The sequence below is a fragment of the Lepidothrix coronata genome, unplaced genomic scaffold (genome assembly GCF_001604755.1).
Source record: "Lepidothrix coronata isolate B3197 unplaced genomic scaffold, Lepidothrix_coronata-1.0 Scaffold40, whole genome shotgun sequence".
In the NCBI taxonomy this organism is placed as follows: Eukaryota; Metazoa; Chordata; class Aves; order Passeriformes; family Pipridae; genus Lepidothrix; species Lepidothrix coronata.
In genome coordinates, this window is record NW_016690220.1 from 1,328,448 (window position 1) to 1,355,471 (window position 27,024).

At 41.9% G+C, this 27,024-nt stretch overlaps 1 protein-coding gene across 1 annotated transcript in view; it reads left to right on the top strand.

Moving 5' to 3' along the window:
* The window catches only part of PARD6G (par-6 family cell polarity regulator gamma), a 65,765-nt gene that overhangs the window by 35,098 nt on the left and 3,643 nt on the right, over window positions 1-27,024 (top strand). The window lies entirely within an intron of this gene.

Below are 27,024 nucleotides of genomic sequence, written 5' to 3' on the forward strand. Positions count from 1 at the left end.
ATCTGAGGTGTCCTCAGGGAGCTACTTACCGTAAGAAAATTCACCTTCCTTGTTCACTCACTGCGAGTGTTGTGGGGTGGCTGCTGGCACATGTGCGTTCTGCATTTCTCATGCCTGATAAAATCATACAGCACAGTGTTGCAGAACTGTTGACCTTAGCTAGCAGGCAACATGACTGCAATTCATTTGGTACTGGCAAGTCTTTTTATAAGAGATTAAAGGACTTTTAAAATGGTTCTTCAGATGCCATTTAGGTAGAATAGGTAATAGTTGTTTGTCCTGGTGTTTTTAGACTATAAATTTGGCAGCATGCTTTCCAAGGTAACTTGTTCTTAAGTCTGTGTGTGAGTGCTCTGTAAGCCAAATATTTTTATATCGTCCATATGAGTAAAGTGAACTTGAATAGGCTGATCACTAAGATATGTCTGTGGTAGAGGTAGTGGCTAAGGTGGAAAAGCAATGTGTCATCAATGTGTGGGCTCTCTTTGAAAGAGCATATTGTTTCTCAGAGTTCTTCCATTGTGCACATTAAGGTGTTTATCTCGGTTTGCAGTCATCAGTGATTTTCTCCTTAAACAAGTGACCAGTAGCTGAGCTGTCGGGTAAATGATTTCATGCCTGCACCGCCCAGGCTGGGCACCTAAATAAGAACCAAAAACACAAACCTAGGGCAGCATATTGTGTGGCTGCTGCATTTTATAACTGCTGTGAAACAATCACAGTGGGGCTTTTCCTTTCTAAAATGTCAAGACAATAGAGATATTTCTTCTTAAGAAAGAACAAATGGAGAAGGAAGGCTCTAATTGCCCTTTTAAAACAAAGTCCCAATCTTGCTGCGCTGCTTCTGGTCTAAAATTAAAATGTTAGATTAATCTTTGAAACAACGCAAGAAATCCCAAGTGATTTTTCTCTATCCACCCAGCACATGCCTGGGTTTCCCACTTGGTTTAGGAGCAAACCCCTCTTAGGGCTGAGCTGAATTTTGTTTGTTGTTGCCATGAGCAATGAGATGGATTCAAAATTGGGGAGGCAAAGGGAGTAGCACACTGATCTCCCTTCTCCTTCTCCAAAACAAATAAAGGTTGGATTTTTATTAAAACCACAGTTAAGTTTTGTTTCTTAAATGAAAACACACGCTTTATTGACTTTTTAAATCAGGTCTAGCCCTTCCGGTCATGTTTTATTATTAATTGTGCCCTTCTCCTAGTCTCTCTGAAATCACTTGCAAGTGGAGTTTAATAAAGAATATGTTTTGATGTTTTTATAGTAAAGAGGGAGGAGATCATACTCTAGTTGCTCTGCTAATGAGACTCTTCGAGGAAATCTATCCCCAGTGATCATCTCTGTTTCAATTACTTCTACGATGGCTGACCTTCCCCTGTGCCTTGGCAGAAGGGCAGCTGCTTCGCCAGCAGGCAGGGGATGAGATGCTGAAGCTGTTCTGATGTTTGTGTTGCTGATTTTGGCAATACCGCTCCTTCCGCCCTCTGCTTTCCTTTAGCAGCTGCCTCTGCTGAATTAGAAAAGCAGCTTTCCCCTGTCCTACTATGTATGAAGAAGGGAAAATTCATTTTTTGTTTTTATCTTATTTCTGGCTTTACTGAAAATGCCTTTGCTGTCGGAGGGGTGGAGTAGAAACGAACAGGTTTTCATGTTTGAAACATCCAAAAGGAATGGTTTTCTCTTTGTGCTGTAGGAGTTAGTTAAATCCTGTATGTGCCTTTGGAAAAGTGTTCACTGGAACCTCACCTGCTTGCAGGTCTGAGTTAGAGCAGCAGGTGTTAACCACTGGTTTCCCTCCAATGCTTATGCCACTTTGGTTTGCTGGTTTTGGCCACTGTTTCTGCTTGCCAGCATTCCGTAGGTCTCCTCAGCACATTGAGCCAAGTTGTGACTTCAAAAGATACGTAGGTGGCCATGCAGTGGGTTACTCAAGCTGCTTTAATTTCTTCACAAATATGTGTGTGCTGGCAAGATGCAAGCTAACTGTCACAGTGGTCTCACAGGACCAAGACTATATGGGACAGCTGACTTCTTATCCTATGAAGTAAGGAACTTCCTGGTGACTAGAAAGACTGCAGTTGTGGAATCTGGAGGAGGCCAGTGGCAGATACTGTGAAATGTCTTCTCCACACCTACTTGCTGCAGAAGAAGCATCGTGTTTTGCTGATGTGAAACTGTGACTTTGTTATTTTGTTTTTGTTTATTTTTTCTCAGCAGACCATCCTTGCTGGGAATCCACAGGAAAAGGGGTGGCTGGAAGTGTCTCACTAGCTTATGAAAATATGTCAGTTGTGTCATCTCTACTCTTTCAGCAGGTCGTGCTTTCACAATGAATAGACTTACTTGGGGTGTAGGAGGGCAGATTGAGTGAGGGGCGGTAAAGCTGATTTGACATACTTGAAAATGCTCAAGCAATTTGTTGGAGTCTTTCATGATCAGGTCTGGTGTGACAAAGAATGTCAGGGGAGCCAAGGGGAGAGCAACAGATGCCAAAGTCTGGATTACACATACACACCCCCTACCCTAAAAATAGGGCAACATAAGCAAAGCAATAAACAAAGGACCTGATTTTCTTCTCTTAACTCCTGTGAAAGTAAAGGGTGAAGTTTTAAATATAGCCAGAAAATATGAATGTTTTCTCAATAAGTTTCTCATAAAAATATGAGAATTGTACTTTTTTTTTTTAACTTGACATTGCCCTGAGCTTGGGCAGACACTCACTGCAGGAGATGGGTCAGTTTGGTGGTGCTGACTCAGGAAAGGCTTGTTGGTAATCTGAAGTCATGACCATATTTATCATGTGAGAAAAGCTTTATAAATTGAGTAGCTTTTATAGTGAATCCTTTCAGCCTTTGGCTACAAGGACAGTGGGAGAGGAGTGAAATGGCTGATTAATGCTAACCATCCAGCTGTTAATGAAGTCTATGCTTAGTTTTTCAAGTTATGCAGAAGAATTTTTAAGTGGGTTGAATCCAGTATCCAAACTTGAATGGGCATGTTTTCAGGCTAAGTGTTGAGTACAGTTGTACTGGAATACCTTATAGCAAAGGTAGGGTGGAAGATCTTTTGTCTTAATTACCTAAACAAGCTAAGGCTGGAATATGTTTTTGCAAGGCGGTGTCATGTTTTGTGGGATTAAGTCTGTAAGCTGGTGTTAGCTGGCTTGCTTTTTTTTTTTTCCCTAGGAAGCAAGTTGACCACCTCTTCTGGATTGCTAAAGTTATGAACAAAGTGGATCCAAACATGCATAGTGAGCTAATGGGGATAGTTCAGCATCTAATTCTCATTCTCTTGTTCCACAGAATGGCTCTGTGAATTATTCTCTTTTGACAGAGTTGCATGACTTGGAAGTCAACTGAAAACTTGCTGCATCCTTCCTTCAGCAGCTGTTTGTTTCATAGATTGCAACTGAGCAGTCACACTCCTAAAAAAGAAATGATGTTCTGGGAGAGTCTGATGTAAGTGGGAATATGAAGGAAGTCAGCAATGCGGTGCTGGTTATTCAAAGGAGGTGAGATAAGAATTGTTCCAGGCAGCAGTATGGCATATGGGCATTCTCTATATCTTGCCTTTTCCCAAACGTAATGTTTGTACTGCTTCTTATTCTCTCCCTTCTGCTCATATCTGCTCTTGTCTTCCTGTCTGTTGAGAGCCTGTTAGTCATCCTTCAGTTCTTGTCTCTTATTTCTCAGGAGTTCAGTAGAGCATACACACACAAGTGATTGATAAGCCTTTAGTTGCAGAACTGCTTTTACTTCCACTACTCTCAGGAGACTGTGGTGTGGTTTTGGGCCAGCCCTGTTCTTGTTCAGACATCTCTTAACATGTCTGTAAGGTGCGCTTTCTTTCCTCTCCCTCTCTCCTGTTTTTCTTGATAGCTGTGTGAGCTCATCTTTTACCACCACCCCCACCACCCTTATCCCTCCTCCCAACACCTAGCGTTGGGAGAGAGAATAGAGTTGCAGGAGTTAGAGATTTTTTTCTCATCTTTGAGGGTCTCATCTTTGCAGGGAACAAGAATTCTCCACTTGTGCAGTGCAGCAGCTGACCCAGCCTCCCATCTCCTCTGCCCTGTTTTTATGCTCTGCTGTAGAAGTGGAGCAGTACAACTCAATGACTTCAGTGGCTGAGAGGAGAAGCATGGGGAGTAGGCATGAAATGACTTCAGGGCAGAGTCATAATTTATTTTGCACAATGTGTTGCTGGGTTGGAAATGCTACACCTTTTCCTAGTTTTAAGCAATGCTCCTGTCTTTCAGCAGCATCTAAATGGAATGATGTGGTTCCTGCCCACTTGTAAGTTATGCTTAGTCTTCATAGAGAAGTCACCCAGACATGATGTGATAGATCTATCCCTGTAGGCTAAAGAGCTTACAAAGCACTGTTCCTTGAAGACGTGTGCAGACTTTGGGCCATGCAGTCCACCTGTCTTCATGTTGCCAGGAGTAAGTCTTCATTGTGGGGATGGCCTAGCCGATGCTGTGGGTGGTTCAGAGAGGACACCTCAGGACTTGCTTCTGCAAAAGATCAAACACTAGGGTTGCAAAGGGATGGTTGGTGCCAAATTCTGAACGGTTGAGGTGGGCACTTTGAAGGCTTCCAGAAGACTAGGCCCAGACCTTGAAGAACTGACCAACAACAAAAATCAGGATTCACTGTCTCAGTAGAAAATAGATAAATCTCTGAAAGGTAGATAATATTTTTTTCTGCAACTTGACAGCATATCAGACTAATGTTTAAACAGTGAAGCTCATGACAGATCCAGCTGCATCTCCACTGCAGCTGACTTTGAGGATGTGATGGTGATACATGACAACTGATGATGTGGCCCTGTAAATCTAGTCATAGCAGATGGTTGCCTTACAAACTAGAGTTCTTAATATATCATTTGAAGATAAAAGCTAAAGCTTTCTCATTGTAGGGGCAAAAGTGAAAGGTTTTTGTGTCAGTTTGGAATAGTTTTCTGCCCAAATGCTGTCTTCAGTGGATAGGAGGATACAAATAAATTAGCACTTTGTGTTTAGGTGGTGTGAACTGTGAACTTTTTCTTCATCTGCTCCCTGGAATCTGCATTAAGGAAAGCGTATCTCAGTCTGAAGTGAGATGTCTGAGGAAATGTATGTAAGTCTATTTACAGAGGTCCTTTCAGTCTTCAGCAATCGTTTTGGTTCCATCCTCTCCCAAATATGAATTTCCTCTTTTCTCAGTGCTGGCCGCAGTGCTCTTTCTACCTCATGAGCTCAAGCCTGACCCTCTTGTTTTTTTATCTTCTTTCACTGTGGCTGGCCTTCTAAGGCTATACAGACTTTGACTCTTGTAAATGCACTTAGTGCTTCTTTTTCATAGCAAGTGCTCCTTGTAATGTAGTCATCAACTCAGCACTAGCTCCCTCTTTCCCCCTCCCTCTTCTGTTCCCGTTCATTTTGATTATTTCTCTTTTTCTCCTTTGTGCTCCTCTAAATATCTCTGTGACTGAGTGTCCATGAAAGCCTCTGGGTCTCTGTGCTGTACACTGGAGTACTGCCTTGTATGCCTCTGCTGGGAAATCCAGATTCTGAGTGGATATCTCTAAGCTTAACAGTCTGAAGAACAAGCTGTTCTTGCTTTTGTTTTTCTGGAAGTTAATTTTTTCACTTAAGTAGCCACTGTTTTAGTGAGGTCAGCAAATGCTCAGATGCTTTCTGCTCCCTCCTCAGTAGCACTTAACACTGCTTTCATCTGCTGGCCTTCGTTAGTGACGCTGGCCAGAACATAAGCATTGCTTTAAGCTCCTGTCAACCTCCTAGGCCAAACAACCCTGGGTTTTTTTATCTGCTCCTACTCCAAATCTCATTCAATGTCAGACTCAAACTTTTCCTTTCTTTAGAAGATGTTCCTTCAGAATCTGACCAGATTGTCAAAGTGAGCTGTGGCACTGCCCCTTCTCCAGGTTCCTCTGCTCATATTGAAGTAACTTGTTGTCAGTTCTCTGCTGACTGGACTGAGAGGGTCACCAACATTTAGAACAGAATCTGGCTTATAGCCCTGTATTTGGGAACTTGGGAGTTATATCCATGAGTGGTAAATCCACCGGCTGGCTTCTCTTTCTCACTACAAGTCTACGAGCAGCCACAGAGACAGCAGTCATTCTTTTGGAGCAGAGTGCTGGCCTGTAACGGGTCATGCAGTCAGCAATCTCACTTTAAAGGCCTTTTTCATGGAGATCTATTCACACAGGGTTTACCGCCCCTCTGATGTTAGCCACATGGCCTAGCTCCAGGGACTGCTCTGCAGAGCTGCTCATCATCTGTGCCCCAGCGTGTGTGTACATGTACGTTTCTTCTTCCCAGAAGGAGCTTGATGGGGGCAGAGGTTCTCCACTGTACTTTTGATCTGGGGCTGCTTGAGGACTGGTAGACAAGTTTCAAAGATTTATTCTAAAGCCAGGACAGATGAACAGCCAGTTACTAGCTCACTATCACTGTGATTTTTGTTAATGGTCCTTCGAGTGTTTTCTTCTTAAGTCCCTTATCTCCAAAGCAAAAGTCATTACTTTGTTCCCTGCCTGCGTTCCTCAGTAGCTCCTTTAGCCGTGGTGTCTGTATAGCCAGGTGATGATATCCCTAAGATCACTGTAAAGGCATCCAGAAATAGCTGATACAGAGCTATCTTATGTATTTGACTTTATTTCAGGCCTCTCTTGACTTGAATCCTTTCTAAAGCAAAGCCTGCAAATCAAACATGGAGCAGCCTAGGCTCAGGCTTTTGAGCTAAGACAGCATAGGAAATATTTACCATTAAGGACCAATGTTTTCAACTTGCGCTATAACTTACCGGTCCTAAATTGGTAGCCTTCTACTAAAAACTTGCACATAAACTGAATGAAATAATTCTGTATGAGAAAATTTATGGGATTTATTTTTATATTTTTTTTGTCATCCCAGGAACTTCTTAGGAAGGGAGCAGGAAGACAATGAAGTCGAGACTTTATAATTATGGTAGTAATTTTAGGAGAGAGCTGGATGAATTGGAAGCTTCTCTTTGTTTAGCTAGGAGAACTAAAAAGAAGAACCAGTTCATCATGGCTAGATGCACTTGAAAGTGCACACTAAAAAAAAGGTAAAAGGTTAAGTGAAATAATTTTGTTAATATTGGTTTGTGAAACTGCTGGAAGCATTATTGCTGGGCGTTAACCTGATGAATCCTGAACCTCTAGACTCACATGGGGAGAGACTAAAAGCCATAGTTGGTGACCTGCAGGAACTAGCAATGACTTCCCAATTGTTTGGAGGCTATCAAGGAGAAAGTGCTCTTAAGTGGCCACAACACCCACTATCCTGGGAAAGTGGAGAAAGATACAGCAGTGGGTTTGGCTTGCTGCAGCAATCCTGGGATCAAGCTAGGGTCATACTGTGGCATGGCCTACTGCAGCCTCAGAGGTTAGTCAGGGACTGATTAAATTAGCCACAAAAGACAGAAGTATGAACAAGAAGTCTACCCAAATGCAAGCTTGAGTACAACAGGTGTAAAGTTTTTAGTCTGAGACCCAAACTTGTAGCACAAATCATGGAGGCATGCTGGAATTGCTCATGGATTGAATCTGTCCTTACTGCAGAACTACCAGCAGGCTGGATGTGGTCCTCATTGCTGACATGTCTGTTTGTAGCCCTTCTTCAGAACTTAACGGTATTGATACTTTTTTCCTACTACCTCTCAAGTGTGTTTTCCATGCTCCTTTTCTACTTTTGGAGGTAGAAAAAGAGCAAAGCTTTCACACTGAAAGTCTCTGTGGCCAAAATGGGATGTGACTGACATGGGCCTTCCCTTCTGTTAGGTTGCCTCTTCACAAGCAGAATTGCCAATAAAGTTCAATCAAGGCAAAGTTGCTTTTTGAATTGAATCCAGATTGTCTTTAGGCCTGTTCTGCCAAGACTTGGAAACTGTGGAATGTTCAATGCAGTAATACTGTCTTCCAGACAGCACTAGGCCAAAGCAAATGAAAAGGTGTGATTGAAAATTGTGAAATGCACATTCATATGTATGTATGAACGTAAAAGATACTACATTCTTTTTACAGGAAAATTTTCAAGATCGTTTACAAACCAGTGCCTTCTGTGGATGCATTTCCTCTTCCACAAGCTTCAGTGATCTCTCTGTTGTGTTTAGAATTTGAAGACTCACTGTACCAAAAATGTGGATCCAGTCCCTGCCCTGAAAGAAGTCTGTCCAGAGAGACTAGACAGAAAGAGTTGCTGCATGAGCAGAGTGAACCAGGCCAACAGCTGACAAATTATTTGCTTCTCTAGGTGGTTCATCTGTCAATGACGCTCTTTTTTATTGGTGTAGTGATTGGGTTTTTGTCTCCTCAACCATTCTGTGTTGTGTGGAGCCAGTTGCTGAAATGCTGCCTATATTATTACAATCAGCAGTAATCAAAAGGAGTTTACTTATCAGCCTAGGGCATCCTGGACAAGCTAGTCTCTTGTTAGGATGAAAGAGCTGAGGGTAGAGTTTAGTTAGCAAAGATCAGGTATGTCCATGGGAAGCTGACAGTGTTGTAGGGTTCAGACTGGGCCTGTTGGGTGGTTTTGGCAGAGCTGTGCTATTGGTATGAATCGACCATCCATGAATAACCAGAATTGAAATGTGCTATATGTGTCTTACTGCTCAGTCATGAGCCAGGTAGTGTTCCAAGGCTCTCACTGCCGTTACTTGTGAGAGATGTGGTGACATTCTGAGCAGGCGTGTTCTTTCTCAACACTGGGTAGGAATCTTGCTTTTATTTAGGTTGAGAGTGCTCATGAGAAGTCCCCCTGGATGTGTCTACTTTCCCTGTCCCTCATTCTGCAGTGAATAATTGGCTGAGATAGGACAGAACTGTGCTCAGCTCTGGCTGGAGCAGGTGGCACCCATTTGTGCATGCTGCAGGATGTTAGTTATGTTCTCCTGACAGTGGCAGTCCCAGCTTTGCCAACATTATTTGACTCTCACACTTGGAAACTAGTGACTCTTTGCTTGCATTAGTATATAGTCAAGTTTGAGTTGCAAGTCCGAGGTACCTTTTAGCAAACCAACTCCAGCTAACAGTTGGGGATTTAATTGGAAGGACAGGTGAACTCTAAAAGTAATATAGCATCTGAAACACAGAACGTCACAAAGTCAGGCCTGTCCTAAAATAAGATGACAGATCATAGCTTTTGTAAACTGAGGTCTCTGCATGCCTGGCAGCTCAGTATCAGAATCCATATAGCAGTCTATATGACTGCTGAGCCCTGACAATGACATTTGGGAGTGCGATAGCATGACATAGCATACACTTGTCTGCACAGGTGTCCTCTGAGAGGACAAGGCCACGTCTCTCCTCTGGTATCACTTCCTATCCTAACAAGCATTGAGCAATGTCTTCCTGCATGTCCCATTCCTCTCATGTTAGTCGCTGCTCACCTTCTGCAGTGATTCTTCATCAACAAACTCTAGGTTGATCTTCTAGATAAACATGTGTGCTAATGACACAAATTAGTGTGGTATTTCAGATGTTAGCTTTTAATTGGAAGTCCCCTCCCAAGTAAGTTTTCAAGTTAAGAGTCAACAGGAATTCCTCCATTTTCTGCATCCCCCCGACAACATGATTTGTTAGAAGGATTCGATCTGACATATTTTTTTTACATTAAAGGTGCTGACAGGTTATAATACAATCTGTAAATTTTAGAGCTAGAATCTCTTGGCTGTGTTGCTGGCAGAGTGGCAGCAGAGGGGACAGAGCAATAGCTTTCATGCTCCATTAGATGTGTCAAGAGGGGAAAATAAAAATGTTGGACGGAAGAAGTCTGATACAGTAGTCTTTCTTCTTTTTTTTTTTCTTTTTTAACATGGCTTTCCCTACTACAGCAATTGAGAGCAATCAGTATTGATCTTGTGTAAATTCAGAAAAACAAAGGAACTGCTACTTCATTCTGAATCATTGTGCTCCACAGTGCAAGAAGTCTGAATTTTGTTGCCATGCTTGGCTGCCTTACCTTGCCCCTAGACTGCAAGGGTTGATACAGAAGTTGAATTTGGAAGTAGTTTTGTCAGGTGGTGGCAGTGGTGGCTACTGCTGAGCTGATGAAAACTGGCAGTAGGCAGCAAAGCTGGCAAAGCCCCCTGTGAGAGAAATTGTAGTTCAGAGTTTCAGCCAGTTTCAGTGACAGCTTAGTCATCATCTAAAGAGAACTTGCTGTGCAAACATTCTGTGTAAATCAAGTTCTCAAACTTTACAATATACTCCTATTGTAAATGCTCTATCAAGATGGTCACTTACATTTGTTTATCTTCCTTGTAACTTAGGGATTTCTTGGAATGGGTTTAGTGAGAACACTATTATAGAAAGGCAGCAGTTTTTTTAAGAATCTGTAAATAATTATGGTTGGTGATATGTGTGTACTGAGGAACTAATACAATGTGCAATAACTGCAGATGCCAGTTAGGGACACACTCAGTGTGCTGCTGCCCCATGCGCTGATACCTCAAAAATGGAAATCTAAAAGTGAATTTCAGAAAACTGTTTCCTCGTGAGAAGAAATGAACACAGGTCTTCTAATGCTGCTTTCCTTGAGTTTGCAAAGACATAGTTTCTGTCCACTTAGAAAATAAGAATGTTTCAAATGCCCTCCCAAGTGGGCAGCAGAAACCTTGTATTTTATTAAAAGATAGTGAGACTCGTGCAAGGTTTTTATTTTGTGGTTTTGGGGTTGCAGTGTTAAAAATGATGACACCTTCATTTCTGCCTGTTAATAGGCAGCTGATAGGGCATAGAGTATACACAGTGAAGGAGATAAAACCTGAGAATTGAAGCATCTCAGTTAAACTGTTGTGCCTTATTTTAATTCTTACTTAAGGCATCTATAAATTTTAAGGAGGAAAAGGGAAGACTTTGCACTCATGGTTACTTTCTTCCATTTGAAGCCTTAAGGAAAGCATCTTAGAGACTTGCAGTATTACACACAAATAAAAAGACTAGAAAGGATGTTTATGTAGTCTATTATCAGATAGTTTTAAAACTTCTTAGGATGGGGTAAAGGTAAAAAAGTATGTCTCCTGCTTTTTCTGAATCAATGTAATGGAAGGGGGTTGTGTCCTCATTTTTTGCAGACCATTTTAAAAACTTGCAGTTGTTGTATGTGATACTTGGTCATACAAATGTCCAGCTTTTTATAAAGCATTTCTGGCAATGAAAGCAGTTGGCATGCTCTGGAGAGAATAAATCTTCTGAAGATATTAGATCTGTTAGAAATAGAGAAAAACCAGCTAAGGGTCTTGCTCCATTAATACACTTTCAAGTGACTGCTTAGTGGTATTCTCAGAGCTTCCTATCCAGCCTTTGGTCTGATGTTCATCCTAACTCTGCCATGCCATGAGCTTGGCTCTGTGCTCATCTCATCACTCTCTGCTTGAAAGGTGCAGTTGATGCATCTCCATTAGTCCTTTTTAGAAGTATCCTTTTAGGTCACAATGTGAGTAAGTCACATGAAGAGTTTATTTGGAGTGAAGTAAGGAAGACTTCCTTAAGAGCAGTGCCGTGTGCCTTTAGCACTGCTCATCAGACAGGTAGCATGGGTGTACATTGCTAGAGGTTATGTACTAAACAGATGTGTTGAGAGCCCTTAATTCCTGTTTCTTCTTAGCTTTAGCTAGTGAATAGATGCCACCTTGTACAGTATTAAGCATCTCATTTGGTACATAAGCAGTCTTCTCTAATTATTTATCTCTTTTATTGTTATCTCCCTCAAAATTCAGTTTGACCACTACAAAATGGGTTTGTGTGGGGTTTCTTTTGTTTTGTTTTTTTTTTTTTTTTTTCCTAGCCAGCTTGCTCACACCTTGTAAATTCTTGATGATGGTCAGCTCTAGCTGATGAAAGCTAAACCTTCCTGAGGCTGTCAAAATCACTCAGGCTGATAGCTCCCCACCCTGTTCCTGTCTTTGCTGAGCTGCTCTGGTTACTGTCCTGTGGGTGCCTGGTGCCACCACACCTGGCTCCTGTTAGTGAAGGCTTCCTCCTGCTTCCCAGAGAGAGGGCAAGGTGGCAGCTGCTCTGGCCTCACACCAAATGTATTTCTAGTATCCGAACCTCCCACTCTGCTAAAGACGTTACAGACATCAGGCCAGAACAACACAGGTATTCAAAAGAATTTGCCACTTAGTGTGATTCTAATAGCTAGTATTTTTCTTCAGTGATTGTGATAACTTCTGAACATCTCTAATTTTCAGTCATATGAAATTGTGAAATACTTCTGAACTGAAAGTTTTATGACTTGTGAATTGGAGATTCACTGTTGGCCATGCCTAACTAGAAGTACTGAGACACAAGCTTGTTTAAACTGGTAAACATAGCTACTGCCTTACCAATTGGTGGCATTAGTTCCCTCTGGATATTCCCTGTTGGCCTGCAAATCAGTGCCAAGGTATATAGAATGACTCACTCCTTGTAGCGCTTCCAAGATGGAAATTCTTAAGTCTAAGCTTGTAGGTGACAATAGTAATATTTTTCACTTGTTAGGCAGAGGTTGGGGTGAGCCCAAAGAGGCCACATCTATATCCAGTAACTCCCTAGCCAGCAACTACCTTTTGTTTATCGAGTGGATTTTTGTGGGGCTGGCTTTCTGTTTGGGAAGTTTGGTTAGACAGTCTTGTAGTTTTAGGGAGGTTCTTATGTTGCACTTCAGCAGAAAGCTCCCACTGTGAAGGAGCTTGGGCTGACTCTGCATTATGTGACGAGTCTCCTACACAGCATCCTCCCACAGCCTGTCAAGCTGACAGCACAACCCTGGCACTCCGCGTAGCAGTGGTGAGAATGCTGGGAGCTATTGGCCAGCATGATTATGAAGCTAGGAATCTCCTCCTCTCTTCCTGTGGGCTGTGTAACACAAGAGCAAGACTTTTTAATTAGCACAACAATCCGAAGTGAGCAAAAGAGCAGAGCTCAGCTAAAACAGTGTTCTCAGCTGTTTGGGCGAGCAGATGATGTGAAATCTGGCATGTTAACTTTATGTTGGCCTTTGACTGATCTGACATGAGAGGCATAAAACCAAACAGGACAGTGGTGCTTTCCCAGGAGAAATTTGTGTTACAAATGAGATTCTCCCTTCTACGAACTGGCTTTTTGATACCTGTGATGCCTAGTTTGTCTTGAATGCCTCACCACTCTTTCAGTATACTTCAGGTACTCTTAGTATCAGGATTTTCCAGATCTCTTTCTTTCCCAGACAAGCAGGTGATTCATAGCTACAGCCTTTTGTTTTTCCCCATTTTTTTCTTAAACTTTCAGACCTGTATCTGTGTATTAAAAGAGGGACACTAAGGGTTCAAGGTGATTCCCTCCAACTAACATATCTTGATTTGCCATGGTCGAAGGCCTGACTTGTGTGAAATGAACTGATACAAAGGCGAGATGAGCTGTCTTGTGCAGAGTTTTAGCGTGGTGATCTGGATGTTAAATTGCATCCATGCAGAAGGAAAAATTGAAGCTGAGTAGATAAATACAATGTGGATGGGTAAGGAAAAGCCCAGAAAGAAAAATTTCTACCTCTCTATTTTTTTTTCTCCTCACTGCAGCTCTCTGGATTAATGTGGTGTTAGCTGCTAAGCTAAGGGCAGGTGTCATTAACTTTGAAACTTGTTTAGCCTGTCTCCTTTGATGCTCTGTATCTATCCCTCAGCATGGGAGGAAGCATTGGGACCTTTTCAGTTTCTGCAGGAGGTTCCCTGTGCTGATGCTGTACTAAACACAAAGGTTCTACACTTTGCATTCTTGGCCACCTATAAACATATCTGTAACACTTAACATAAGCACAAAGCAAACTTCTTTAACCCTGAGAGTGAGTTGTTTGTTCTTAATGCTGATCTTTACACTGCAGCTGCAAAACTTTGTTAAGATGGAAGACTTTAAATAAGGTGTTTGATTAACTACTATGTTAATGAGTACATGTTAAAATACAGCACAACTTAGTGCTGAGTGTTTATATCCCTCCCAAGAGCATCTTAGCAAGAAGACATTAGTCACATCAACTTCCGAGCCATTGTTTTTGTTTTATATGGCTATTTGTCTTCACTTTTCATGTCCTTGGAACAGTTTTTTTTCTGAAGTTGGAACACATCATCAAATAAAAATTTTTGTCTTGGTCACTATTTGGCTTCTGTTGTGGGAATTTAGTATGGATTTAGTAATGCTGACTGATCTTATTATTAGAGATCTTGCCAATTCCTGATGCTGTCTAGCAATTTAAGAGAGTAAGGTGAGGAAAGACATGGAAACTGGGACACTGGGCTTTTGTCTAAAGAAAGCAGAAGGTGTTTTTAATTCATTCTTGTTTCATACAGGGGGTGATGATGTGAACTGGCTGCTCACAGTAGAACCCCATGAGGGACTCGAGGTAGTGAAAGGTCTCACAAGAAGACAGAAGAGGTGGAGAGCGGAGGTTACTTGTAGCAGTCCACTGTCTCTGGGCTGTGATGCAGCTTGTACTGAAGCTTGTCCAGCATCAGCACTTGCCTATTGTATTGGGAGGATGCTTCTGTTGAAAGCATTCTTGGAAACAAGCTATGCAGTGTAATGAAAATTAGTCCTAACATACGGCATCTGTTTTTCCTGCCTTTGAACCCTGCAAATCCCTCCTCCTTCCTTTAAAGCTGCTGGGCTTTGCATAACCTCTGATGTATTCTCCAGGTTTTTAGCTTAACTATTCTTATGGCAGCTTAGTCTCTCATGAACAGTAAATTTTTATTTTTAGCACTTCAGGATTCACAGATGAAAAGGACTTTATGTAATTAGCTCTCTTGTGTGGGACACTTTTCTTTAAGCTGTGTTTTCTGGAACTTATAATGGTAGTAAATCAGTCGGTGCACACTAAGGAGTTGCACAGCAGTAAGTTCTGGCCACAGCTTAATTTTTCCAGGTACAGTAAAAGCCATGCCCCAGCACAGTTTGTGCACTTCACTCAGAGCAGGGATCAGGCTGTGAAGGCTGTATGTTCTTTGAGATAGCTGTCTGCCCCTACCCTTCAATAATGTCACTTAACAGGCAAATGTGGTGATGACTCAGTGTTATCTCTTGAGTAACAGGAAAACTGAGATCATGAAGGGAATTCCCAGTGGCATGAATAGTGGGTGTACCCGAGTGTGGCATTGGGAACCTCCGTTCATTGTGACAGGAGATTGCTAGTAACAGAGATGAGGTCTGAACTTGAGCAGTCTGTGTTTAGCATCTCAGGAGCAGCGGTGTCAGTCAAACCATGAGCAGCAGTGCCATTGCTTGCTGCTATTACTGGCAGAGCTATGTTTTCTTTCAAAAAAACTTGTTTGGGTAAAAGATTGAGGTCTGTACTGAAGTGTTTGGTATAACTTTGCTGGTGAAATACATGGAGTAACTTGTGCTCCCCAGGAGCCAATATCGATGCTTGTAGCTGCCAACACTGATACTAGTTAAGGAGATAAAATGCTTACATGAGGCCTGAAGTAGGTTTAGTAAATGAAGAAAAGGTTTTCTTACATTTGAGACAGTAAATGTCAGCTTCACTTGCCATGTGTCATGTTTTGTTCTGATATCGTGGAATCTGATCTAATTCTATAATTTCTGAATAATCACTTCCTGTCTGCCACTCCCTTGTTTGTATCATGTGCTCATAGGGAGAAACACTTTTTAAAAAGAAAGTACACCCTCCACTAGCTTACCACACTCACATAATGATGGAGCGTCTCAAAAGTTGCTTGAAGAAAAAAGCCAGGCTTTTTAAGTGGTGTAAAGCATTGGTGGTGTATTTGGGGTTTTTTTTGCCTGTTTATTTTTCAGTATTGCAGATTGCTACTTGATATTCTACGAAAAAAGCTTCACAGTCCTGTTAGTGGTCATCTGAGGGCTAGACCCCTCAAGTATGTAGGTGCTGCGAACATTGACAGCTCTTGGGGAGTCGCCTCAGGTGCAAAGTTTGCCCAAGCTGCAGCCTTTAATTAGTTTGTGTACATAATTGAGCATGAAGCCCTAGCCAGTGATGAGAAAGGAATACAGCATTATAACAATAATGTTGGGGAAATCATTTAGCCAGTAACTCTACATAGTTGATCCTTCTGCCAGACTCGCCATGATCCTTTAATCTGCTTTTAAGTAAAACATGTAGTTTTTACTGACAGAAGAGGGATGAGAGTTAAATGCCTCTTGCTTTCTGATGATGGCCAGGAAAAGATATTGCTAGTCTAACATTAAAAGTAAAAAACTATTTTGTTCTCAACTGTAGAAGCCAAGGTAGTGTATGTTGGGCAAGGCTTCATTTCTGTTTTGAGGAAGAGGGGTGGGGACATTGCTCTAATCCTCTTACTTCATGGCTATGGCAGCAAAGGAAACAAGGAGGGTAACTTGCTGCTCTAGCCTGAGTAAGGGCCACCATTGCAGCAGGAGTTATGGGTACCACAAAGTAATGCGCAACACGTGTGTATGTGTGTGAAGACCACAGGGATTATGCTAAATGTCACACTGAGAACCTGTGAGATACAGTTTTCTTATGTTAATATCGACTGTTGTGCTGAAAAAAAAGGTGTATTGTGGAGCTTCTTCCTCCACAGAGATGTCCAGCATGTGCTTGGCTCTGTAGGGAGGCTCTGCATGGGCAAATATCAGACAGGCAACCCTCCTCAGACTGACTTTTTTCAGCCCTTCCTTAGCCTGTGGGCAGGGACTCGATACACCAGCAGCAGCATTCAGCTGGGGGGCAGCTGTGCATTAGGGATAAGGTTGGCGTTTTATTCCCTTAGTGGGGAGTTCTTTCTGGCCCCTCTCTGTATCATAGATCAGCTTTGCACTGATTGGCAAAGGGCTGGGCCTCTGCTACTGGGCTCTAAAGAAAAGTATCGTTTGCTTCTGCCCTAGTGATTATTCGGGGAAAAAGTTTTACTTTGCACTCCACAGGCAGTTTTACTGTTTTGTAACCTGTCATCAGGAAAGAGGGCTTCCTGGCTTTTGCTTTGTTTATATCTAGAAGCAGCAATGATTTCCATTTGTGAGGTGAGCTGTCATGTCCTCTGAAGGAGGAAGAGTGCCGGCAACTTGGGGAAGTGTTACAGACACAGTTTGAATTGTAATAGATTGGGTTCTTGACCTTGCTTCTCCTCTGCATTAGGAAACAGAACATTAAATAGATTTATATAATACGTGTTTGCAGCTTTTCTGCTTGGTACCAGCAGCTCTTCGAGGTTGCTCCTCCCTTGTCCCCTGCCACCTGAGGGGCCCTTAATTTTGCATTAATTCTTGGTGCTCCTTTTCAGTGCCATCGTCACCCTGTCTGACGCACAGGGTTGCATTGGCCATTGCTGAGGATGATGACTGGCTCAGACCTGCTTCTGCCAGGGCTTGGTTCTGCTCCTTCTCCTTCTGCCTACGGGCTTGCTCCTGCCCGCCCTGGCCTGCTCCAGCCTGGGGAACAGGGGACTGGAAAACATGTCTCTGCAGGGGCAGTACCACCTGTTCCTGTCCCATCTGAACACAGGAGATAAACTGTCTGGGATTCCCACAGCTCTGCAGTCCCACCAGCCAGGAGGGCATCCTGATGCATCTGGGAGGCCACAGGTGTAGGCAAGAGCCTGTCAGTGCCGTAAGGCCGGGGCATCCGGGGCAGTGGCTGTGTGGGGCTGATGAGTGAGGGAGCAGCTGTGCGAGCCCTTCACAGGGCTGGCCCACGAGGGGTGTTTATCTTATGACTAATCTGACTCCAGCCAACAAAGCTTGGGAGACTCCCAGAGGTCGGGACTTGAAAGACAAGTGTTGTAATTAATTTCTTATGCCACATTTGTTGTGAAACCTTTTTAATTCCATGATAAGAGGCAGAATCTGGAATTTGTTTACCATCAGCTGGGTTGGAGGCAGGAACCAGAGAAGTGCTTTGTAAAGCACTGCAAATGTTTTTCTCTCCCTCCCCCCCCTTTGCAGGATGTATGTGGTATTATCACACCACAACAGTGAAGCTATAAAAACATTATTGCATCCTTTTTTTTGAAGAGAGAAAACAAAACCTAGAAGAATTTTAACTGCTTAAAAACACGTCTTTCTCTGAGAAGGTCTGGTAGGAACTTCAGAACAATCCAAGATAAAGAGTGTGGAAGAGATCACCATTTATTTCTTTGATACTTAAATCTTCATTAATATGTACTTCTGCACAGTTTGGGGATTTCTTTTTTTTCTTTTAGTTATTTTTACTGGGAATTTAGAAGAATAAGACACTTCCTAGCTTGCTTGTCTGAACTAGCTTGGGATGAATAAGGTGTTACTCAGCAAAAGAATGCATGAGAAAGAATTACTTCAGAACAGAAAACAGTCTTTCTTCATAGTACTCTTGTACCTCACAGATTTAATGTTTGTAGCAGTTCAATGTCTCATTTGTCACCTCTGAATAAGCTACTAGTGCTCCCAGCTCTGGAATATCTTTTCCTTCCAAGCAGAAAAACTGCCTGCATGCTACAGAAATATGATTAACCTGACCACACGGTAATAGAGGATTCTTGATAACTGCCAGTTTTAGCTAAGGAGGGTTCATCACTCTAGACTGGAGAGAAGGAGAGCATCTGGCAGAGAAGGCGAGGGTATGTGGCAGAAAGGAGCAGAAGGGAGTGTGTAATACCAGGCTTGAATCAGATTCCCTTGGGTGAGCTACAGTCTTAACTGTGTTAACTGGGTAGTACAGGTTCTGCCTTCCTGGCACGGCTCACCTCTGCTAGCTGTTGAAATGGCCTTCAGTGCTGATGACCTTACTTCTGAACGGAGGAAATGGCTGTGTTTTAATATCCTATCATCTATAGGATGATGGTTCTGACCAGTTTCAGTACTGCAGCTCTTCAAAACCTTCTCCTTTCACCTATGGCTGTGTAAATACTCTCCTCATACAAACACACTGCCTTTATATTATGTTGCCTAATGTCGTGCTGCCTTTCCAAGCTTCATTTGCAGCTTCTTCTGAGACTAGTATGAGACAAAAATTTTGTTTCTTGTCAGAGGTGTAAAATTCATATTTTGAATGCATATGATCCTGAGGTGAATTTTTTTCATTATTTGTGGTGTTTTTTTCAAATAGTGCAGTTATGAAAAACAGAATGGTATTCTCCTGAACTTGCTCTTTGGTTCAGTCTGTAAATTCTGTTTACATTTCATGCCTTCCACACTTTAGATTTGTGGAAAAAGTAACTATTTTCTGCTACCAGTTTGGAAACAGTTATATTCAATACTTACTTTATAAAATCTATTACTTTTTGTGTCATTTAATAAGATTTTTATTGTAGCTGCAGTGCATAATAAGAGTTATTGCTGTTACTGCTCCCTTCAACTGCTTGATTTTCAGAGTGAATAGAAGAGCGTGTTTGTTCCAGGTCAAAAATGGAGTGGGTGAAACAGAATAATTAATGGCTTGCTTTTTAATAACTTTAAATCTTGAAGTTTGTAATCATGACTTGTAGAGATTGCATGCAACTATAGGTTGGAAAGTGGTGGTTTTGGGGGTGATTTTTTTTTTTCTCCCTAGGCATCTTTGATTAGGATTGATAGCCCTCCCATTTTGATACCATCGGCTGAGTGAACACAGTTTTTGATGGTTGCTAGGAGTTGTTGTGTACATATAGATTTCTTTGTCAGGCTCTGGCCATCAGGAGAGCTGCTTACAGGTGATGCTATTGCTCTCTGCATGCATCACCAACCCACTACTGCTGCTGAGTGTCCAGTCAGTGCTGACTGGCCTGGGAAACCATCTCACAATAAAACCTCCAGAGCAGCACCTGTGACCTTGGGATGAACATAATAATGATTGATGGCTGAGATGTGGAAGAAAAACATGACTCTTCCCAACTTCCCACTGACCTACTGCAGGAAATGAGAAGATTAACTAATACTTTAAAAAAACCAAGCAAAACAGCAACGAAGCCAAAGCTCAAACCCTACAATTTTCTAGTGCTGCAAAAACGCAACCTTGGCATAATGTGGTTTGTGGAAAAAAACAAGGGGAGAAGGGCTGTTTCTGTCATGTTTTAGGGTAGAAGTCACATATGAAACCTAAAGGAAAAAACCCCTGACAGTCCTGGGAAACACCAAATTTTACAGGTGAAAGTGTGGATGGAGTCCTATAGTTAGCTTATGGCTAGTCTGGGGAACTGGGTTTGGATATTTCTGAGGGCAAGGATAGCTTTGGGAGGTACAGGCCTGAGTGCTTACTTATATTTGGTAGCACCCTTCTCCTCCAAAGGCCTCATTTCTTTCATGGGGCAAACTTGGAGGTCCAGCAACAACTTTTGCTCCATTGCAGCAGTGCTGAGTCAGAAACAAAGGGCCTGCTGCTGGGTAGGGAAGAGGTTCAGCAAGGGAACAGTGGCCTCTGATGACAAGCAGTGAGAAGTGCAGGAGGCCACACCAGCAACGTAGACTTAAGTCCCAAGGAATTGATTGTCTCCATCCTCAAGGCAACTCGCAGAAAAATATTTTTTATACATGTCTGACACCGTAAAGAGCCTGAGGCTAATGCAGTTCAAGTTTTGCTTGCTGTAACATGTAAAACCAAAGAAAAAAATAACATTCACTTTCTGGAAAGAAGGTGGGATATTTTAAATTTATAAGTGTTGGAAGTAGAGATGTTAATGTTGGAAATACATTTGTGTTCCCCATGTGTGTAATGTTATGCATTTGTATTAGATTTTAGTCCTAACCTATGAGTGAACACTTCCTAAGTAGGAAGGCAAATTAATATCTTTAGTACTGAATCATTGTAGAAGGAAGGTTGCCTTTGACAAAACTGTAGTTTACTAGGCCTAGTTTGTGCTTCCAAAGCCCTGTTAAATGTTATAGATAAACCATAACATTTAAGTAGTCTTAATGTTGATGAGATTGTTTCCAGTTTCTTGTGATACAGTGATATGAAGGGAGAGAAAGGAGTAAGTGCTGTGTGTGGGTCTGTGCTTGCACGGGATACATTACTTCACTTTTGATGGAATAGCAGCTACAAGTACTTTACCTACAGTGTGTTTTTGGGGTTGGTTCACCCAGAGGTTGCTGGCAGCAGTGATTGCTGGATTTTTTTTTTAATATTCCTGCAACATATAGAATGCAATGCTAGCATTCAGATAACCTTATTTTTCCCGTTATTAAATACTCCTTGATGAGCAGTATTGGCACTGATCCTCCCCCCAAGTCAAAGTTCACTTCATATCTGTTTCCTTTTAAATCCCTTTGCATGTGGTCAGCTTTATAGGTCATAAATGAGAGTCTGCCAGCTTATTTGTTGTCTGATTGTTTTCACAAATGCTTCTGGTGTTGATCTTTCTGAGAAAATAGACACTGATTGCAATTTGTGTCAAACACAGACAGTGTTTTGAAGCTGGGACACAGGATGGTAGAAGGGTTAAACATGACACGTTCCCTTGAAACAGTTTTGACTGCTGCTAATTTGAATGTTTAGTAATGGAGATCTGTTGGATGGAGGGGTTACCCTTCACTATTAATGACTCATTGGCCTCCTTCCCAAGCTGCCTGAAGTGCTGCTCTCCCTAGTGGAAGTAATTTTGTCTTTGAAGTACTTTCCAGAGCTGTCAACTAATGTTCCACAGTTCCCAGAGGAAATAATAAGCCATGAGCGCATGTACACTGAAAATGTAGAGTCTGAAATGAACTGTTCCTATAGGAGCCTGACAGTCTGCTTCTCTGTGGAATTCAGCTTGTTTATACAATCTTATCTGGCTAAGCTTTGGTATTTTATCTGGCAGGCAGTTCCTATGAAAAGCAGCTGTCCAAGCAGTGGGAGTGGTGCTCCTGTTGTTTTTTTCAGAAGGTCTATAATTTCTTGTTTCATGTAAATTAAAGAAATACAATGCTCTCTTGGCTACAACCAAATGCTCTAACCAGTTTTCTTTCCCTTATAAATAGCCCTTAAACTATGCTCTCTGTTACGTCCTGTATGACTTAATGATAGAATCATAGAATCAAAGAATCAACTGGGTTGGAAAAGACCTCCAAGATCATAAAGTCCAACCCTTGATCCAACACCACCGTGGTTACTAGACCATGGCACTAAGTGTCACATCCAGTCTCAAAAACCTCCAGGGGTGGTGAATCCATCACCTCTCTGGACAGCCCATTCCAGTGTCTGATTACTCTCTCCGTAAAAAATTTCTTCCTAATATCCAACCTAAGCCTCCCCTGGCAGAGCTTAAGATCATGCCCTCTTGTCCTACTGCTGGTTGCTTGGGAAGAGACTGATCCCCACCTGGCTACAGCCTCCTTTCAGGTAGTTGTAGAGAGTGATGAGGTCTCCCCTGAGCCTCCTCTTCTCCAGGCTAAACAATCCCAGCTCCCTCAGCCTCTCCTCACAGGACTAGTGTTCACGTCCCTTCCCCAGCCTCATTGCTCTTCTCTGGACCTGCTCCAGCACCTTGACATCCTTCCTGAAATGAGAGGCTCAGAATTGGACAGAGTACTAGAGGTGTGGCCTTACCAGCACTGAGTACAGGGGAAGAATCACTTCCCTGGTCCTGCTGGACACACTGTTCCTGATCCAGGCCAGGATGCCACTGACCTTCTTGGCCACCTGTGCACACTGCTGGCTCATGTTCAGCCTCCTGTCCATCCAGACTCCCAGGTCCCTTTCTGCCTGGCTGCTCTCCAGCCACTCTGTCCCCAGCCTGTAGCACTGCAGGGGGTTGTTGTGGCCAAAGTGCAGGACCCGGCACTTGGCCTTGTTGAACCTCATCCCGTTGGAATCAGACCATGTCTCCAGCTTGCCCAGGTCCTTCTGCAGAGCCCTCCTGCCTTCCAGCTGATCAACACTCCCCCCCAACTTAGTGTCATCTGCAAATTTGCTAATGGTACACTCAATCCCCTCATCCAGATCATCAGTAAAGGTATTAAATAGAACTGGGCCCAACACTGATCCTTGAGGGACACCACTAGTGACCAGCCACCAACTGGATGCAGCACCATTCACCACCACTCTCTGGGCCCGGCCATCCGGCCAGTTCTTAACCCAGCAGAGAATGCCCCTGTCCAAGCTGCCAGCTTTTTCAGGAGTATACTATGGGAGACGGTGTCAAAGGTTTTGCTGAAATCCAGATAGACCACATCATAGGATTCATGGTGCCCACCAGGAAGGTGTAATGTGTTCTGTGAAGTCACAGGCTGACTACAGAATTGTTAGAAGAGTAACTCAAAGATGTTACCATCTGTGAATTTACAGGTATGTTTTTAACCACCACCACTGTTGTCAAGAAAGTGAGCATAGGTGAACTTCCTATGTGAAGAGGTCTGTCGATCTGTAGCGTATATCGATCGTCTCTAACAGAGAGGTCCTTATGGGTAAGCAGGTAGTGACAAGGCTATTTAAAAAAACAAACAAACAAACAAAAAAACTTACCACCAAGCACATATTAACTGAAAGGATGCAGCCAAAATACACAAGGTTTTATGTTCATGGATTGGACTTGATGATCTCAGAGGTCTTTTCCAACCTGGTTGATTCTATGATTCTATGCAGCTCATGCTAGATAATAAAATGTTTCTTAAAACTTACTGAAAGCTGAAGCTTTTTTGGGAAAAGAGTGGCAATAATATTCAGTGTCTGGAGAAGAGTTTGAGGTATTTTTTGTGTAGCTTTGGGTTGCAGGTTCAAGTAAGAGAGAATGGAAAATCTGAGGAGTCCTTCTCCAACTGTGGTAAATTGTGTTCTTCATCTCTTTTACGGGAATAGTGTTTTCAGTGGGAAGTAAATTATGGGCACAAGTAAAATTCAGGTCTAAGTCTCAAAATTTAGTGGCTATGCAGGATTATCTGACCAGTTCATAGTACATCTTTGTCTGAAAGCACTACATCTTGTAGATGAAAATGGTCCATGTAATCTGCCCCATTCTGAGAAATCCGGGACATATTCAAGACCTAAAAGGTTAATTTTCCCTCTGTCACCTGTATGTAAATAACATTTCATTCCAGCCTCATTTGAGACTTAAGAAGACATGACACTTGGCTTCAAGCACTGTTCAAATGTCCAATTTGATGACACTTCTCAAGGTTGTACACATGCAGAATTTTATAGACCTTTTGCTCCACAAAAGGAGAATTTGATATTGCAACAAAAGAAACATGAAAAATGAGCTCTGCCTGGTTCCATATGGTATATACTGATCTTACCTGAGACCCAGCATCAAGCACAGTCCATTCCTTTAGCTGAAGTGGCATTCCTGCTTGAAATTCAATACAGTGAGAAACTCAAAACCTAACAAGAAGTTGCTGACCTTCATTAAAAGTCATCATAAATTATGCAGTGATAAGTTTTCAGTTCAGTCTGACACATGCCACCAGAGCAGTTTAGTACTCATTGTGGCCACCCCATAGCTGGTAAAAGTGAATGATGTTGTCTGACCTGTCCCAGTTCCCTTGTAAAGAAGGAAGTTTTCTTTTTGCTGTGCTAGGGATTAATGACTTTCTGATGCTACAGAAACAGCTGATGTTAAACTTCACTAGAGATACTTTGCTTTATTCCTACAGCAAGAATAGTGGTTCTAAATACCATCGAGGAGGTAGCTGTTTTGTTCTGCAGGATTTTTTTTGTTTTATTTTTTTTTTATTTTAAAGTGATGTCCAATTGAGTATAACTGCTAGTGAGTAGATTATCTTGAATTCACATAATCTAATAATCCCTGTATTGTTAAGGAGCATATAGTCTGTATTTGAACTTTTTCTGGAAAATAAAGTTAATTAGTATTTTTTCTTAAAAGCTCTTCAAATTAGCTCTCATTTCTCCAACCTGTAATAGCTTTTAGCAGTTTTACCTGTTAAAATTAGGACTTCATCTTCCTTGTATGGAATCCTGTTTAGAGTCAGAGTTGGAAACTAATGCTTGGCATTGTTTTAAAAACAGAAACTTCAGTCATCAACGGGACATGGACTTCATTTTTTACCATGGTCTAGCCCTGTAATACTAAATCCAAGAATGGTCAGTGGTCCAACACTGAAGGTAGCCTGTATCACTTGTAATGTAATCCTGCTTCTGCCTGGTTCATGTTTGGAGGAAAAAGGTAGCATTTTTTGTGGTAAGATGGGCTTTTTGTTTTAGAGGAGGTGGTTGTCTTGAAGCTGTTCAGAGGTTAGGAATGCTGGCAGTCATCTGGGGAGGCAGGTTACTGGACTGAGCACAGGTGAGGAGGTCACAGGCATAGAACAACTACTTCTTTTGTTCCACTGCCCTGATGCTGGCCCAACCCAAGAAAGCTGATTCAGAAATGACCCGTGTGTCTTAGGAGGACCATCATACTTGTGTGACATTACTGCTTGATAATCACAGACTTGCATGTGAGAATTAACTCTCTGGATTGTTGTTAATTTAAGGGGAAGAAAACAGTGTTATCAACAAATATTCCCAGATGAACTATTTGGTAAAGCTTTAGCAAGTTTGCCTTAAAGTAATTAAGTATTAATATACTAACATAGAGAGGAAGGGAGATAACAGTTACCTGAGTGCTTTCGGGGGACAGATGACTAACCAGGGCATGTACTCATTTTACCTACAATGCACTGAACTGTACTTACCTACCTATTTTTCTGAATCTTTAAGGGATGCAGATTTTGCTTTAAGTTTGGTTTGCCAATGCAGAAGGAGATGGTCTTAAACACATAGACCTGTAATGTGTATGTAATTTTAATTGCCATCTTAAACTGAAATTTTGGGGTAAAGGTTCTCTTGGACTCTAAGGCACAACACTGCTGTTCTTACAGTGCTGTGTTTCAAGTGAGGAAGAACTTATATTCTAAATCTGAATCCCCAAGTTGTTTTATTAGGACTGTCACAGAAATTTATCCGTGAATTGTGAGGGTGAGCAGGGCACAGTGTTTGAGACTGTAGTGATGAAAGACATCTCTTATGGACCCATACTTTAAAAGGAAAAGGTATTTGTTGTGAACCTTCAGAATCATCCATCAGAACTAGGTGAATGTAGATGGTGAGCTTCTTGATGAAAGAAAAGGAATAATACCTAGCTTTGGTTCCAGAAGTTGTCTTGTGCATTCAAAAGAGCAGACACTGCACTGACTGTTCACCAAGTGAACTTGAGAAGGTACCCCCTCTACAAAGTCACTGTCTTGGCTGTGAATATGCTTCCAGAAACGAGTTGGGAGCTTCTGGCATTTGAGGGATTTTAAGGACTTCCAGTCCTGTGCCTTACCAACCTAAATAACACAGTAAGGCCTGTGTAATTGGTACAGCTCTGAACAGCCTGGGAGGAGAGAGAAGAGGCAAATGTGAAGTTAAACACAACAAATTTGTTCAAGGAGTATCTTTATTTCATGGGAACTTTTCCTTTGGCGCCATCTTCTAGATGCCTTATATGTCCTCAGGGTTAGTATAGCCAATGTAGATAAGTTATAGGAGAATGCAGAAATAGTCTTTCTGAAGTCTTCAAAGGACTTTTTCTAGCCCAATAACTGTGTAGGATCATAGAATAAATTAGATTGGAAGGGACCTCTGGAGCCCAGCTAATCTAACACCCTGCTCCAAAGAGGCTCAGTTTGATCAGGTTGCTGCTTAGCACATTTTTTTGTGTCCTTTGATTAGTGTAACTTAATGTCATTTAACTGAAGTCTGTCAATAATATGCCTTGAAATTAGACTTGAAAATGAGACTTGCAAGACACAGAAATGCAATTATAAGCTTGTTTTTACTAACACCTTTTTTCCCCTAACCTATTCAAGGTTAATTTATTGGAGAAAAAAAATGCTTAGTGGCAGTTCTGTGAATGTACTTTTGGATTATACTGCTTGTTTTCAACAGTAGAATAAACTGGAAGTCTGTTAGTTTATCTGAAAAGTGTTATCATGCTAAACTCCCCGTGAAATAATTTTCCAGCTAGTGCATGTTTCATGTTTAAACTATGCACAGTATTTTTAATGGGAAATGCAGTGACGCAATTTGTACACTAACAACTTCGTGTCTTAAGTGTTTTTTATGCAAAGCACAACATGAACTTCTTATATGGAATAACTTCTTTTACTTGGATGATTTAAAAG